The 16,122-nt window shown below is 48.9% G+C and overlaps 1 long non-coding RNA gene across 1 annotated transcript in view; it reads left to right on the top strand.

The window, feature by feature from the left end:
* Nucleotides 1–15,696, top strand: part of LOC118992045 (uncharacterized) — a 46,101-nt gene extending 30,405 nt beyond the window's left edge. Inside the window, exons 4-5 of the long non-coding RNA XR_005067532.1 lie at nt 14,960–15,007; nt 15,668–15,696. This is a non-coding gene — a long non-coding RNA (uncharacterized LOC118992045). The remainder of the gene's footprint in view (nt 1–14,959; nt 15,008–15,667) is intronic.
* Nucleotides 15,697–16,122: the final 426 nt, after the last annotated feature.

Here is a 16,122-nt window from a genome sequence, read left to right as displayed (position 1 = left end):
TTTGCTTATGAAGTTTTAAAAAAAATTTCTAGGTAAATGTGTTTACTAATCTTCTTAAATTGTGACGTCCCTGTTTTGTTGCCCGGCTAGAGAAGCCTGTGCTACCGACCTCAGGCTCGTAAAAACATTTGCACACATTTCCTTCTGGAAAATTTATGGCTTTATTTTTCAAGTGCTTTCTTCAACTTTCTTTAAGTGGTTGCTGCCGCTGGAATTTATTTCAGGTAGGGAATGTATATTTATTTATTTTGTTCCAAATATCTGGCTAGTGTCTCAATTGGTTAAATTGGATACTCGTGTTTATTTGGGGCAACTTTAAAATTTCTGCATTCTTCACTACTGACTTGTCTGCTGTACCAGTTCCATGCTGTTTTAATTACTGTGGCTGCACAATATTTTAAAAAGTGTTTTATGAGGCCGCTTTCCCGTGTTAGTTTACTCCCCACCCCAGGAGTTTTGTGGCCATTCTTTTACATTTATTTTTCCATGAATTTATAATCGTTTTATCAAGTTATCTGCAACACAGTCCACTGAATTTACAGACTTGGCGTGGGGACACCGGCACGCTTGTGATGTTGCTGACCTTCCGCCCAGGAGCAAGGCTAGAGTCTGCGTTTGGGTCCCTCCTGTGGGTTCACAGCTCTTCCCCGGTGGACCTGCACAGTGTCATCCTTCTCATGTTATGGTTTTGTTGCTTTCATGGATAGGAACCTGTTTCTGGTGTTTGGGTAGTCTCACTTTTAAAGACAGCCACCTTGCTAATTTCTCTGATTATTAATGAGAGTTCTCTGGCTGATTGTCTTGGAATATCCATGTATAGAATAATATCATCTAATGATAATAGTTATGCTCATGCTTTGTCTTCCCAATATTTATACCTCCTGTTTTGTTCTTATATAATTGCATCGTGAAGCACTTCCAGAACAGTGTTGCGTGCTGGTGGCGATGGTTTATGGTGGCAGCCGACAACGGTTTTAATACGGGACTGTGTCTAGAGTCTCCCATTAACATGATGGAGTAAAACTAACCTCTTTAGTTGACATAAAGATGGTGGGTTACGTTGTGTTTCCCAGTATTTGGCCTTCTTGCTCTTCTGGAAAGAGCCACACTTACTCTTAATGTATCCCGATTTTATTAATACAGTCCTAATAAATACACTCTTCCTTAGCTCAGAACTTCTTCCTTAGCTTATGAGTCCTCCCATAGAAAGAGAGGCAGGTGGGCAGGTGGGCAGGTGGAGGTGAGGGATGCGGCCTCGGGGAGGAGCTGAAGCTCAGGATGTGGAATCTCAGCTCTCTGTCTCCAAGGGAGTGGGGGTCCATGAGACATCCCCTCTTCCACCCCCATGGAGAAGGAAACAGCTGAGCAGGGGGTGAGGAGGGCCAGGGAAGGGAGGGGGGTTAGTGAGGGCTAAGGAGCAGGGAGCAGGGGGCAGGGGGGTTTGGAAGAAAATCAGAGAGTATGTTTGTTCCCGAGGATTTCCTGCCCCTCTGTCACCCTCAGGGCCACCTTGAGCCCTGGTCTTCTGGGGGAAAGGTCGTTCTGAACCTTGACATTCTCTCAGGTATGGTGGATATTCCTATGCCAGGGGAGTTGAGGCAGGTCAGAGGGGTCCTTGGAAGCTATCAGATCAGGGAAGATGTCTAGCCTGGTTTGGCTATTTCTTAACATCTGGACTTTACTCAGTGGCTTCTGAGAGCCATGACCATGTCTCTTCTCCACCCACCTCCTGCAGGCTCCTGAGGGCTCTTCTTCATCCTAAACACCTGACCTTGCCCCACCTTCTTCCCCTGTCCTGATACAGTAGTGGGGTCCTCCAGCCATGACCCTTTGTTAGGAACCTGACCTTCATTAGCACCCTTGGGCGATGGTTGCTATGCCCAGAGCTCGCTGGACAGAGGAGGGGAGGGAGACTTTCTGGTGTGGACCAGACAGGCACCGAGGTGGCCAGGGGCTCCTGAAGCCAGATAGCTAGAAAGAAACAAGAGGGCCCTTCAGGTGTCTTCTCTGAGCTGGCTGCCTTCTTCTTACCACAGCCGTCAGCTCCAGGAGCACAGAAGGAACAAGCCCTGGGCCCAGAATCCCTCCACCCTCCAGGCCCACGATCTCCCTCTGGCCCTTAACAAACCCGGCCATTTCAGAGGAAAGGAGGTGAGTTTGTGGCTCCGTTTATCTAGCTTGAATGGGTGTGGACACACCCCTACTCTTGTGAGAGAAGACCTAGAGCCTACAGATGGGTGTGGGGGCAAACTGAGTTGCAGGCAGAGTGAAGGGCCTGGTCGGTTGTTGTCAGGAGGCCAGCAGGAGTGAATGGTGGGCAACCTGCCTGGAGGTAGCGGGCTGAAGCCAAGTCCTCTGGATGCTGATGGCACTGTGGGGACTGATGTATTCTGAGTCTTTTCCTGCTACTGTCGGTGCATCCTAACAGAGTCGACTGGAGCAGACCTCGTTTCCTAGCCATGGGAAGCCGGAATAGAGTGGGGAGGTTGGTTAGCAGGAAGGGGCTGGACCAGACTGGAGCTCAGGGCAGGGATTCAGCTTCTGGCAGGACAGTAAGAGCAAGGCCATCCTAGTCTTGGGGGAACCTGGACCCTGGGGGACACTGGAAGCAGGGTCTTGGAAAGAAAGAGGCAAGATGGGCCCTGGAGTTTGGTCTGAGTTCCAGAATATGAAGGGGTACATGGCAGAATGAGGAGCCCTTAGGGCATTTGAATTAGCGCCTAGCAGCCACAACACAAGAAGGTTTTCCTTAGAATCATCTTGCAAAATCATGATGTATTCTTCTCTGATGTAGCTTTCTGTGGGAAAGTAAGTTTCACTGGTGAGAACTGTTCAGTAAGTACCCTGGCATGTACTCGGCAGGAGCCACCAGCGAAACTTACTTTTGAGTACTTATTTCCAGTCTTCTCAGTTTCTGCTCCAGGCCCACGCCCTCAGGGGAGCTGCTGGTAAACATGTCTCAGATGTGTGATGTGGGATGGAGCCAAGGTGGCAAGATGACTGTTTTCTTGGAAGAACAATGCAACTTCCTTGGACAGCCTTCTCCTTCGGGAAGACATCACCTGGTGTTAGCGGTTTAAAGAGACCCGAAGAGCTCTCCCTCCTCTCCCCAGGCCAGAGACCCTCAGGGGTGGGGGGTCTCTGCACTGTGCTCCAGGGGCCTTGGGGGTTTGTTGGAGCCTCCAGAGGCTGAGCCGAAAGGGCTCTGGCACCACCCCGCTCCTCTCCCTGCCCCCCCATTTGTTTGTCGTGTGTAAGGGGCTGCTGAGTGAGGGTTCTTTATACGAATACACTGGGCTCTGAATCTTAAAATACTTGGAAAAGGCCCTGGAATGGCCCCGGAGGGCCCTGTACCGCGGCGCCCGGGCCTGGGCGGGGGGATGCTGTGCTGCGCTGAGGTTTAGAGGCAGGGGTCTGTTTCCTGGCTGGCTGTCACCTGGGCGTCCCCAGCTCCTAGAGGCCCCTCTCTCTGCCCATTGCCTGTGGCACCCTACATCTCGGGCACCCTACTCAGCAACGGCACCCTACTTCCTTTTCTCACTTGGGCTTTCTCTGACTTGCCTTCTCTCCATCCTCTCCTGTCTTCCTCTTTCGCCACATCTTCTACTTTCAGCCAGAGAATGTTTTCTGCTTTTAAAGGCTTATGCGGTTAGATTGGATCTACCCAGATGATCCAGGAAAACCTCTCTATTTGAAGGTTTGTAACCTTCATCACATCTGCCAAGTCCCTTTCGCCAGATAACATAATACATTCCCAAGTCCCAGGCATTAGGGTATAGACATCTTTGAAGAGACAATATTGGTCCTATTTCGCTGTTTAAGCGTTCAGTCTTTCCTCCAGGCATATTACCTTTGTAAAGGAATAGTTGTAAAGTGTGTGGTGTTGGTTGCTGGCAACTCAGTATCATTTTCTTCCCCTGGTTTATGCTCTCCTCCATCCAGCAGGGGCTGGAAGACGGGGAAGCACAGTTCTCAGAATGCCCGGCAGACATAATGCCCAGCAGACAAGGAGAGTCACTTGCATGAGATCTGATCTGGCAGGTGGAGGAGAAGCATCAATCATAGCATTGTTCTCCTGGCAGCTGTGGGTAGACTTGGTGCTTCAGCAGAGAGAAGATTTGGGAGCAGCCCTCAGGCATTTTCTCTGCTTTGGTGCTGGAGGCTCAGGTGTCCTGCAGTTACAGCGACTTCCCTATGCCCTGGAAGCCAGCAGTGAACCTGACAGTCTTCCACAATAAAACTCCCACAGCTTGTATACACCTAACTGCTTGTACTAAGTCCCTGTCTGCTTGAAATGACTGGAGTGGTTTCTGTGAGTCTAGCTGACTGATTCAGGGATCTTGTTGACCATAACAATGTATTTATTTATTCAAATCCTCACCTGAGGGTATGTTTTATTGATTTTTTTAAAGAAGCTTTTATTTATTTACTTTCAGAGGGAGAGGAAAGGAGGGAGAAAGAGAGGCAGAGAAATATCAATAGGTTGCCTCTCGCACACCCCCAACTGAGGACCAGGCCCACAATCTGGGCATGCGCCCTGACTGGGAATTGAACTAGCGCCCACTCAGTTTGCAGGCCAGAGCTTGATGCACTGAGCCACACCAGCCAGGATTGTTTTACCGAGTTTTCAAGAGACAGGAAGGAAGAGAGAGGGAGAGGGAGAGACATCAATGTGAGAAAGAAACATCAGTCAGTTGCCTCCCCTATATACCTCGACTGGAAATAGAACCTACAACCTCTCGGTGTACGGGACCATGTTCCACCCAACTAAGCCACCCAGTCAGGGAGACTGTAACAATTTATAACTTGTTTGTGTCCACTTAATAATAGATCATCGGGATAAGTCTGTCCACAGGTTATTCAGTATTCTTAAAATATTTGAAACTGTGGGTTTCCATGGCTGTGTGCTAGCCCAACGCACGGATGCATCATAATTTATCTAACCAGCTCCCTGTTGTTAGACTTTCAGGTTGTTTCCTGCTTTTCATGTTTATAAGCCACGCTTCAAGAGCATCTTTGGCCAGGAATCTTTCTGCATGGCTAAAACTATCTACTTAGAATATAATCAGTGCAATTTTAGATACAGGCATTAACTTCTGGACAGCTTCTATGAACATTTCCAGATACGTCATCTGTTTTCTTCTCCTGCCCCCAGGACACCACACTCCTCTGGTTCCCGGTAACCTCTCCGGCTCTGCTGTTCCGCCTCCTTGGCTGTTTCTTTCCACCCCTGCTCTCTAAGCAGTGGACGGCCCTGGCGCTCAGTCTATGTGTGTCTTCTCTTTTATCTACACTTATTCCCTTGGGAACTTAATTCACTCTCATTGATTTAAATACTGTTCATGTGCTGATGACCCCTTCATTTGTATCTTAGGCCCAAGCCCCTCCCCTGAACTCCAGACTTGTATATTCAAATTGCCTGCCCAACACCTCTACCTGGGTATTCGATGGGAATATCAAAATCAGTATGACCCAATCTGAACGCTGACCTTGCCTCCCAAACCTGCTCTCCCCACAGTCTTCCTCATCTCATTGAACGACAGCTCCTTCCTCCAAGTTTCTCAGACCAAAACCCCTGATAGTCAGCCTGACACCTGTATTTTTCTCGTATGCTTTGTCCAGTACATGAGCAAATGCTATTGACTCTAACTTCACAACACATCCACAGTCCAACCACTTCTCACCAGCTCCACCATTACCACCTGGTCTCAACATCAGTTGGGTCATTCTCTGCCCCTCTTCCCCCCCCTCCCGCCCCTACATTCTTAGTCTATTCTCAACAGTGGCCAGAGTGATCCTGTTAAAACATGAGCTAGTTAATATTGTTTCTCTACTCAGAAACCTCCAGGGACTTCCATCTCCCTCAATAAAAGCCAATATCCTTACAGTGATCTGCCAAATCTTAACCAACTTCCTCCCGTTGCCCGTCTGACCTCTGCTCCCCACTCCCTGCTCATCTAATCCATTCCAGCAACTGGAGCCTCCTTGCTGTTTCCCAAGCATTCCAGGCAAGTGTCTACCTTGAGTCATTGTACCACATGTCCCTCTGCTTGGAGGGGACCTTGCCCAGACGTCCAGATGACAGGCTCTCTCACCTCCTCAGGTCAAATGTCTTTGCAGTGATGCCTTCTCTGATTCCCACAACCCATATGAAATGAAAACCCCTAGCTACCCCGAAACTCCCTTTTTCTCCTTTACTTTTCTCCAACACTAGTAATATTTTCTATCGAATATATAAATATAAAATTTACTTATTTTGTTTATTTTATTTCTCTTCCCATTTGAGGGTGGGAGACTTTGTTCATCTGTTTGGTATCCCTTAAGAGTACTAGGAACAACAGGCACTGGATAAGTATTTTTTCTAAGTATATTTTATTGATTATGCTTTTACAGTTGTTCCATTTTTTCCTCCCCTTTATTTCCCTCTGCCCTGCACCTGCCTTCCCTCCAGCACCCCCCCCACCTTAGTTCATGTCCATGGGTCATACATATAAGTTCTTTGGCTTCTACGTTTTCTATACTATTCTTCTGGTTTGCAGGCCTGTGCTCAATCCACTGAGCTACACCAGCCAGGGCTTTCTATACTGTTCTTAACATCCTCCTATCTATTTTGTACCTAATATTTATGTTTCTTATTCCCTATTCCTTTTCCCCCATTCTTCCTCTCCCCTTTCCCCACTTCATTTCTGTGACTCTGTTCCTCTTCCAGTTGTTTGCTTACTTTGTTTTTAGGTTCAGTTGTTGATAGTTGTGAATTTATTATCATTTTATGGTTCATAGTTTTGATCTTCTTTTTCTTAGATAAGTCCCTTATCTAAGAGCTTGGTGATGATGAATTCCTTTAACTTGACCTATTCTGGGAAGCATTTTAGCTGCCCTTCCATTCTAAATGATAGCTTTGCTGGACAGAGTACTCTTCAATGTAGGTCCTTGCCTTTCATGACTTCAAATACTTCTTTTAGCCCCTTCTTGCCTATAAGGTTTCTTTTGAGAAATCCGCTGACAGTCTGATGGCAACTCCTTTGTAGGCAACTGTTTCCTTCCCTCTTGCTGCTTTTAAGATTTTCTCCTTATCTTTCATCTTGGGTAATGTAATTATGATGTATGTGCCTTGGTGTGTGCTTCCTTGGGTTCAACTTCTTTGGGATTCTCTGAGATTCCTGGACTTCCTGGTAGTCTATTTACTTTGCCAGATTGGGGAAGTTCTCCTTCATTATTTTTTCCAATAAGTTTTCCATTTCTTGCTCTTCCTCTTTTCTTTCTGACACCCCTACAATTTGGATGTTGGAATGTTTGAAGTTGCCCCAGAGGTTCCTAAGCCTCTCTCCATTTTTTTGAATTCTTGTTTCTTCATTCTGTTCTAGTTGAATGTTTCTTTCTTCCTTGTGCTCCAAATCATTGATTTGAGTTCACTGTTGGTTGCCTGTATATATTTCTTTATTTTACTTTTGCGTAGCCTTTATTTTGCAGCCATACTGAATCATTTCTATGTGCATCCTGATTACCAGTGTTTTGTATTTTGGTGGGGTTTTTTTTTTGCTTTCTTAAATGTATTTTGTAGATTATGCCATTACAGTTATTCTATTCCCCCCCTTCATTCCCCTCTACCCTGCACACCCCTCCCCCACCATCCCCTCCTTTAGTTCATGTCCATGTGTCATAAGTTCTTTAGCTTCTACATTTCCCACACTACTCTTGCCCTCCCTCTGTCTATTTTCTCCCCACCGTCTATGCTACTTATTCTCTGTACCTTCTCTCCCCTTCTCCTCCTCTCACTCCCGTGTTGCTAACCCTCCATGTGATCTCCATTTCTGTGGCTCCACTCTTGTTCTAGCTGTCTGCTTAGTTTGCTTTTTTTTTAGGTGTGGTTGTTAATAACTGTGAGTTTGCTGTTCTTTCACTGTTCATATTTTTAACTACTTTTTCTTAGATAAGTCCCTTTACCATTTCATATAATAAGAGCTTGGTGATGAGGAACTCCTTGAACTTGACCTTTTTGAGAAGCACTTTATCTGCCCTTCCATTCTAAATGAAAGCTTTGCTGGATAGAGCAATCTTGGATGTAGGTCTTTGGATTTCATGACTTGGAATACTTCTTTCCAGCCCCTTCTTGCCTGCAAGATCTCTTTTGAGGAATTGGCTGACAGTCTGATGGGAAGTCCCTTGTAGGTGACTGTCCCCTTATCTCTTGCTGCCTCTAGAATTCTCTCCTTCATTTTAATATTGGCTGATGTAATTATGATGTGCCTTGGTGTGTTCTTTTTGCATCCAACTTCTTTGGGACTCTCTGAGCTTTCTGGATTTCCTGGAAATCTATTTCCTTTGCCAGATTGGGGAAGTTCTCCTTTATTATTTGTTCAAGTAACTTTTCCTCTTGTTGCTCTTCCTCTTCCCCTCTGGGACTCCTATAATTTGGATGTTGGAACGTCTAAAGATGTCCTGGAGGTCCCTAAGCCTCTCCTCGTTTTTTTGAATTCTTGTTTCTTCATTCTTTCTATTTGGTTGTTTCTTTCTTCCTTCTGGTCCACTCCATTGATTTGAGTCCCAGTTTCCTTTCCGTCGCTATTTGTTCCCTGTGCATTTTGCTTCAATTCACTAAGTGGCATGAACACATTTACATGCCCCATAGACAAGATGTGGCTTTGATGAAGCAGGTCATGTACCCAAGACTTTCCTCTGTGTTCCAAAGGGCTCTGGGGCTTTGATCTGTTCTTTTGTTTGAGCCATAATGTTTTGGTTTGTTTGTACTTGTTACATATGAGGGGCAGAGCCTTAGGTGTTCAGCAGGGCGGGTCAACCCAGTTGCTGGGTTGTGACACTGTCTGTGGGGCCAGGGACGGAGAGGGAGCAATGACACTTGTTCTGCTCTCTCTCCGATTTCGGTCTCTTCTGCCACTTCCCACAAGCAAATTGGGCCCTTCTGGTGCTGGTTCCCGGGTGGGTGGGTGGGCTTGTGTACATTCTAGGATCCTGTGAGTCTCTCCAACGAACTCTCCTGTGAGGCTGGGAGCCTCTCCCAGCACCTCAACCCCTGAAAGTTTTTTTCAATCAGTGCTTTTAGGCTTTATTTCCCGTTGCTGGGGCCCTGGGTTGCACACGCTGTCTCACTGCCCATTTTTTGCCTGGTTTATCTGCACATGAATGTGTGTCTGCGGTCAGTCATCTGCCTTGCGTGCCTCACTTGGGTCTGCCAATCATCGCCTCTTCCTGCTGGCACCCCTCTCCACTGGCCGTCCACTCTGCCCCTCTTACTGGTCTGGATGAATGGTTCGTTTTTGTTGGACTTCGGTACAGTTCGATTTTCTCTCTATTCTGGTTGTGTTTTTGTTTCTAAATCTTTGTTGTCCCTAAATTTGGTCATGTGAGGAGGTACAGTATTTTCACCTATGCCTCCATCTTGACCAGAAGTCCCAGTGTTTTGAATTGTGCACTAGATTGGTTGGCTATCTCTTCATCACTTTAGTTGCCTTTTTGGAGTTTTCATCTGTTCTTTCATTTGGGCCATATTCCTTTGTCTTGGTACATCTTACATTGTAAGGGGTGGAGCCTTAGGTATTGGCCAGGGCAGGGCAACTCACATCACTGCATTGTGGCACTGTATGTAGAGGAGGTGTCAGAGAGGGAACAATGTCACTTCCTCGGCTCTTGCCAGCTTTCAGTCACTTCTCCTGCTACCCACAAGCAGGAAAAGTGACTGAAATGGGCCCTTTTGGCGCTGATTCCCCAGGTGGGTGGGTTTGTGTACGTTCTAGGACTCGGTGAGTCTCTTTAACAAACTCTCCTGTGGGGCTGGGCATTTCTCCTGTTGTGTAATCCCCACAGATTTTTACAGCCAGAGGTTTTGAGGCTTTTTTTCTCCTGTGCTGGAATCCTGGGTTGCACAGTCTGTCTTGTTGCCCAGCTGTTCTTCCCAGTTTATCCACACACAAATGTGGGACCGCCAGCCACCGTCTCGCTTGCCCAGTCCTCCAGCCCCACTTTGCCATGCATCCTGTCTGCCCTGGCTGCCTGTCTCTGCCCCTCCTACTGGTCTGGACAAATGTGTTTTCTTTAACTCCTTGGTTGTTGGACTTCCATACAGTTCGATTTTCTGTCAGTTCTGCTTGTTTTGTTTTAAAAATATGTTGTTGTCCTTCTTTTGTTTGTGCAAGGAGGCAAAGTGTGTCTACCTATGCCTCCATCTTGACCAGAAGTTGGGTAAGTATTTGTTGAATGAGTAAATGAATTGGTATTTTTCTTTCAGTCTACAGCCCTGAGCCAGTGCACACAACTTCAATGTGGGCTACTTGTGAAGCATACTATGGTTTACAGTGTACATCTCATTTCACCTCAGAGAGCCTGACAGGTAGGGATGGTATAGGGGCAAAGAGCATTGCCTCACTGTTAACCCTTTGTGCTGGAGTTTTTCTCATCTGCAGTAATAACCTTCTCATAGGATTATTATCAAAACTAAAACATATAATTCATGCAAATAATTTGCATACTGCCTGGAATCAATTAATCACTAAATAACCATAAGCTCATTTCCATTTTTTAGTAGAGGATTCTGAGGCTCAGACAATTTAGGAATTTGATGAGGTTACACTATAAAGGGAAGAGTGAGGTTTCAACCCAGGACCTTTGATTCATGGCACTTTCTGCATTAAACCAAACTTATAAATAACCAACCTAATTAAGGGTTTGGATTCTCCCCCAAAGTCCTGAGGCCAGAGAGCTGGGGAGCCTCTTCATTTCTTCCTGTTGTTTGAATCCCTTAATGATATTTTGGCCAAATCATCATTTAACCTCTGTTTGAATGTCTCCAGGTCTGGAGGACTGCTTCCAGGCTGTGACTTTCAGAGGGAGGCATTCAGGCACCCTTGCTGTCTGCCATGCCCTGTGAGCGAGGTGGCAGACAGTGTTAGGTGTCTGCCTCCCCTACTCTCCTTACTTACACAGGTCCAGCTCTCTTCAGGGCAGAAAAACTGGACTCTCACTACTAAGGTGGGCCTGTGACATAGTTGTGGCCAAGCAGATGTAAGTCAAGATTGACTGGAGGTTTTTCCGATTAAAGCACGGAGGATCTTCGGCAGGCAGCATGCTCTGCCCTTCCCTCTTCTCCCTTTTCCTGCCTGGAATGTGGATGTAACGCCTGGAGGTCCAACAGCCGCCATCTGAACAGGAAGGGGAAAGTCACAGGATCAGTCTGCAAGGAAGGGGAGCTAGAGGAGCCTGGGCCACAGAGGGCAGTGTGGATGGGTAACATCAGTCTGAGGCTGCTACCATCTCTGTGCTTCTCACTGTGTGAGGAAAATAACCCTTGTTGGTTAAGCCTCTGAGGTCAGGTTCTGACACCTGCAGCCTAATGTGACCCTAACTGAGCAATGACTACAATTCTGTAGCACTTGCTATTCCTTAGGCATGAGCAGCTTGGACTGTAGTCCCATTTGTCATGAGGCACAAGCTTCAAGACTAAAATGTTGTAGTGTCCCTGGAAAGCATCAGGGGTTGATGCTCCTGTGATGGATAAACACGAGCTGCACCAACCCCAGCTGCACATTCCTGAACGGGTCCTGCCGAGGTGGGCCCTCCTCCGGTGCACTCATCACCAGGTGTCCTGAAGAGGGGTGTCCTGCCCTGTGGCACAAGATTTGAAAAAGTGTGCCTCCCTGTAGGTCTAGCAATTCTGCTTCTAGGACTTTGTTCTAGAATACTAATCAGAGAGATGAACAGCTATCTCTACGTGAGAATATTTGTGCACCGTAGCACTATGATTATGATTGGAAACTAATTAAACACCCAACAGTGGAGGAACAGCTAAGCAAATCACAGCATATCCACGTTATACGATATGATGTAGCCTAGTGGACGGCTGTTGGTTAAGGTGGAAAGTTATCGCTGAAAATTATAAATTGTGCGTATGCTCAATATAGTTCCAATTTTGTCAAAAACACATGTATATGACCCCCCATCCCCTGCCTCCAGCTCTGTCAGGGGTGCCCCGGAAGGAGCCACCGTGCTCACCTCATCTGCTGCTGCCTCCCCCACTGGAACTCTTGGCCTGGAGGGCGGGACCCATGCGTGGGCTCTCTGGAGCCCCAGGGCCTCTGCCACAGCACAGAGCAGGCAGACACTAAACAACCCTGAAATAAATGAATGAGGAATTGGCCGCCCGAGAGTCAGGGACTCACATTGCTCCCGTGAGAGTCTGGGGGGCCTCCCGCTCCTGTGCTTCCTACCCTGCTGACCTCTCCCTCTGGTCTCTGCCAGGCCCTGCAACTGCATTCAGGTGTCTTCCAGGCCTGAGGAGGTGGTCCCCTTTCCTGACTGCTTGTCACCTTCATCTGGGGCCTCACTCCACAGTAGTAGAACGAGAAGCTCTGGGGTGCCTGGCTTTAAAGGCAGGGATCAGGCTGCAGCTCCATGAACTGCCCTCGAGGTGCAGCAAGGAGTCAGGCCCGGTTACCATCCTGGGTGTGGGTCTCAGCTGCTGCTGGCCACTGCCGGCTGTAGAGGTCCTGTCCCCATACCGTTTTGCTGTAGACACGTAGAGTGGCCCCTGAAGGCAGCCCCCGAGGAGCAGCCATTGCCTGCCCGTGCACAGTGACTGTGAGAGGTAACACGAGGAGAGAAGTCGCAAGGGTCCGGCCCCGTTCTTAGGCTTGACCAGGATCCATTCACGTAGTCCTCACAGCCAGCTGTGAGATGACACCCCTCTGCATTTCTGAGAGGGGCCCACTCAGACACAGAGAGGCGAAATAGCCCCCCACCCAGGTCATACACTTGGCCAGGGACAGGTGGGGGCCCCATCTGAGGCAGCCAGAGGCCGGGGCTGAGTCCCTCTGCCCCCTTGGGTGAGAGTTGTACAGCCTAAATATCTTCTATGTGCTTGGGACACTCCCACAAACCTGCCATTCTAGAAACTGGAAAAGAATAAAATATGGGTAAAAATGCCAAAGGAATAAAAATATTGAAAAGAACAATTTCCTTTCCACGCTGCCTCTTCTAGATCAGTCTTTGGTGTGTACTGTTTCCAAACGTGTCCCCTCTGACTCTGACCGAGTCCTCTCTGTTTCATCCTTCTGAAAACCTTCCCTTTGTCCCCAAAGAAGCCAGGCTCTCTTTAGCAGAATTACATTACGGCCTGGGACCCGCTTGCTCGGGCTGCCGGATGCGGGGAAGGCATTTTACCGGTGAGGTTGGGGCAATGGAGACAGATGGCAACCGGAGGGAGATTTGATTACCTGCTTCTTCCCAAAGCTGATCCTCCCTGTAACTGTGTTAGGGCCCATTATTGATAGGCTTCCTCCCGGCTATTGCTTAAATTTGGTTTATCTGTGACTTGTTGTAGGCATTGGAGCTCGGAAGTGTATCAGCCGGGGCCCGGTTCGGAAATCTAGGGAGGCGGGAGGAGGGAGGTGGCCTGAGATGAGCACTGTGGGGACAAGTTGGGGACAGGGCAGCCAGGGCCAAGTCAGTTCAGGGTAAGGGGAGTCAGGTGAGACAAAGGAGAGAAAATGGGGCCGGAAGGTGGGGTGTAGGGGCTTCAGTGCCAGGCTGAGTAGGCTGGTTTAGATGTGATCAGTAATAGGGGGCTTTCATAAGCTCTTGGGTAAGGGAAGTGGCAGGTAAATATCGTTTGGGGGAAGAGGAACAAGGGAATGTGGCAGAAATCAGGCAAGACAAGGACAGTTGGCACCCTTGTCTGTCCCTTTGAAGAGTGCCCGGGATGAAACCAGGCAGGGGCCGGGACTCACGGGGTTCAGACGGAGGCAAAGGGAAGTGGGGCAGACACAACAGCCACTGCGCCAGGCCCCTGCCTGCGTTAACTCTCAGCCCCTGCAGCGACCCGCAGGCACCCGGTGTATCAAAGTGGAAGGGCAGTCTGATGAGGATGAGCCGCCGCTGGGCTTACCCAACAGAGTGGAGTAATCTGGGCCTATCTGATGCAATGACACAATCTCTTCATTGAACCACTCGGTCTTCCCGGGCTCAAGAGTCAGAGGCAAGAAATACCCATTTCTTTCTGTTACTCCTGGCACTTAGAACTCAGAACCACAATGACAAGAGTCACTGAACACCACGTATTACACGCATTCCTTTCTCACTGTGGTCAAACTTGAGGATCCTCATTTGACAAGTGAGGAAGTGAAACTCAGAGAGGCCGACGGCATGCAGAGGTCACAGAGCGAGTGTGTGCGTAGGGCCTAATGAGGGTTTCAGTGCAAGGCTGCCAGGTTCCCCTCACCACACTCTACCCCATCCTCAGACTCTGGCTCCTGTGTTCCTGGACCCCACTCACTCTAAGCCTGGGATTAGTGAGGAGGGGGAATGAGCAGAGCAGCTCAGAACAAGCTGTTCAGCACGGACACTTTTCCTGAGCGTCTCCAGGCCTGCCTCCTCTTCATCTCATTTCTTTTAAATCCCAAGAGCTCCATCTCTCCAGGCCAGAGGCCCAGAAGCCGGGGAGAGGGACAGTGAGCGGGGCTGGGGAGGGTCTGGGGCTCACGGGCCCGTGGGCTGAGGGGACCAGGCTGCAGCCCTGGGCTTCCCATCCCTGGTTGAGTTAGAAGAGGAAAGGGGGCCCTGGTGGGCAGGGAGCCTGTCCCTGCAGGGGGCACAGAGTCTCGGAGGAGAACCAGGAATGACTGGGCTGAAGCCCGGCCCTAATCCCTCTGCACACACTCCCTTCCCTAAGGATTTTCCCTCAGAAAAGTCTGTTTAGTTTTCCCAGCTCAGAGACAATAAATGGAGGACTTGGGGTGGGGTGAGAATGGGCGATGGGGGAGGCCCGCGGAGTGTGCCTTGGGAAAAGACAAGCAAATAGGAAGACAAGTTTCTGACATTCCCTTCCCCCAAGAAGCAGCCAGGAATACTGGCCTTCTGACCAGAAAACCAGCAGGGCCCCTGGCTGGCCGTGTGATCAAAACGCTGGCTGTCTTGGCTAGTTTATTTTATTGTTTGCATGTTCTTGGAATAGGAGACCCTGAAGACGCACTGCATGGGCCTGGCAGGAAATCTCGTATTGGTGAGTGTAATTATTGTGGCGCAGTGGTCATAGTGGTGGAGGCCATGGTGGGTGAGTGTGATGACGGTGGCAGTGTGGTGACAGGGGTGGTCATGATGGGAATGGGGTGGATGTTTTGTCACCGACACACCTGGGTCCCATCCTAGCCCCATCTCTCACTAGTAGTCACTTGCGTGAGCCTCATTTTCCTCATCTGAAAAGTGAGAGTAGTAATAAGAGCTCTTGGTGGAGTGCAGGGCTTCCTGGGCAGACACCGCCTCCCTCAGTTCTGCGGCATCTTTTGGACTCTTCGGTTCCTCCATCTGCCCTTGCTCCCCCGCTTTTGCCCACAAACTTCCTCTAGCCATTCTCACTGGCTCTCTCCTTAATCACTGTTCAATTCCTTCCTTCAGAGCCCCACACATTCTAAAAAAGACGTTTGTACACACTGCCTCTGCTTCCTGGCTTCCCACTCGCTCCTTAACCCCTTTTCAGTAGCCCTTGGGTTCCCGAAACTCTACGGAAACTGCTCTCAAAGTCAGCAGAGCACCCCCCCCCCCATCTCGGCCTCAGCCTCTCGGGAGAAATGAGCCCTGTGATCCCCAAGGCTTCTAGAGAGTCTCTTCCTTTTCTTTCTTTGTTTTTAATCTTCACCTAAGAACATTTTTAAATTGCTTTTAGAGAGAGAAGAAGGATGAGAGAGAGAGAGATCTGTTGCTTCCTGTATGCACCCCAACTGGGGATCGAACCCACAACCTTTTGGTGGACAGGACGACACTCCAACCGACAGAACCACACCAGCCAGGACGAGAGCCTCTTCCTAGGGCCTTTAAGACCTGCACGTTCCACCTCCCTACCACCTCTGCCTCTTTCTGCCCCCAAAGGTCAGGGCTCCGATGCATCCTCCTCTCTCTGTGCACTCTCCATCAGTGTTTAGCTCCCCTGGTTCCAAGTGCAGTCTGCACAACAGCTCCCAAACCCATTTCTCTGGTTTATCAGGTCACCCAGCTAGAACCCACTTCTGACCCCTGACTGGCTTCCCCTGCCGGACCCCCTCGGCATGCTCAGCACTGGCCGTCCATTGCTGAACTCACTGTGTCTCCCTGATCCACGTCTGTCTGTCTCCCCTCCCCATC

This window comes from Sturnira hondurensis, unplaced genomic scaffold (assembly GCF_014824575.4).
Source record: "Sturnira hondurensis isolate 20B ecotype Veracruz unplaced genomic scaffold, ASM1482457v3 Scaffold0000880, whole genome shotgun sequence".
Lineage (NCBI taxonomy): Eukaryota > Metazoa > Chordata > Mammalia > Chiroptera > Phyllostomidae > Sturnira > Sturnira hondurensis.
This window is presented reverse-complemented; position numbering and strand designations above follow the sequence as displayed.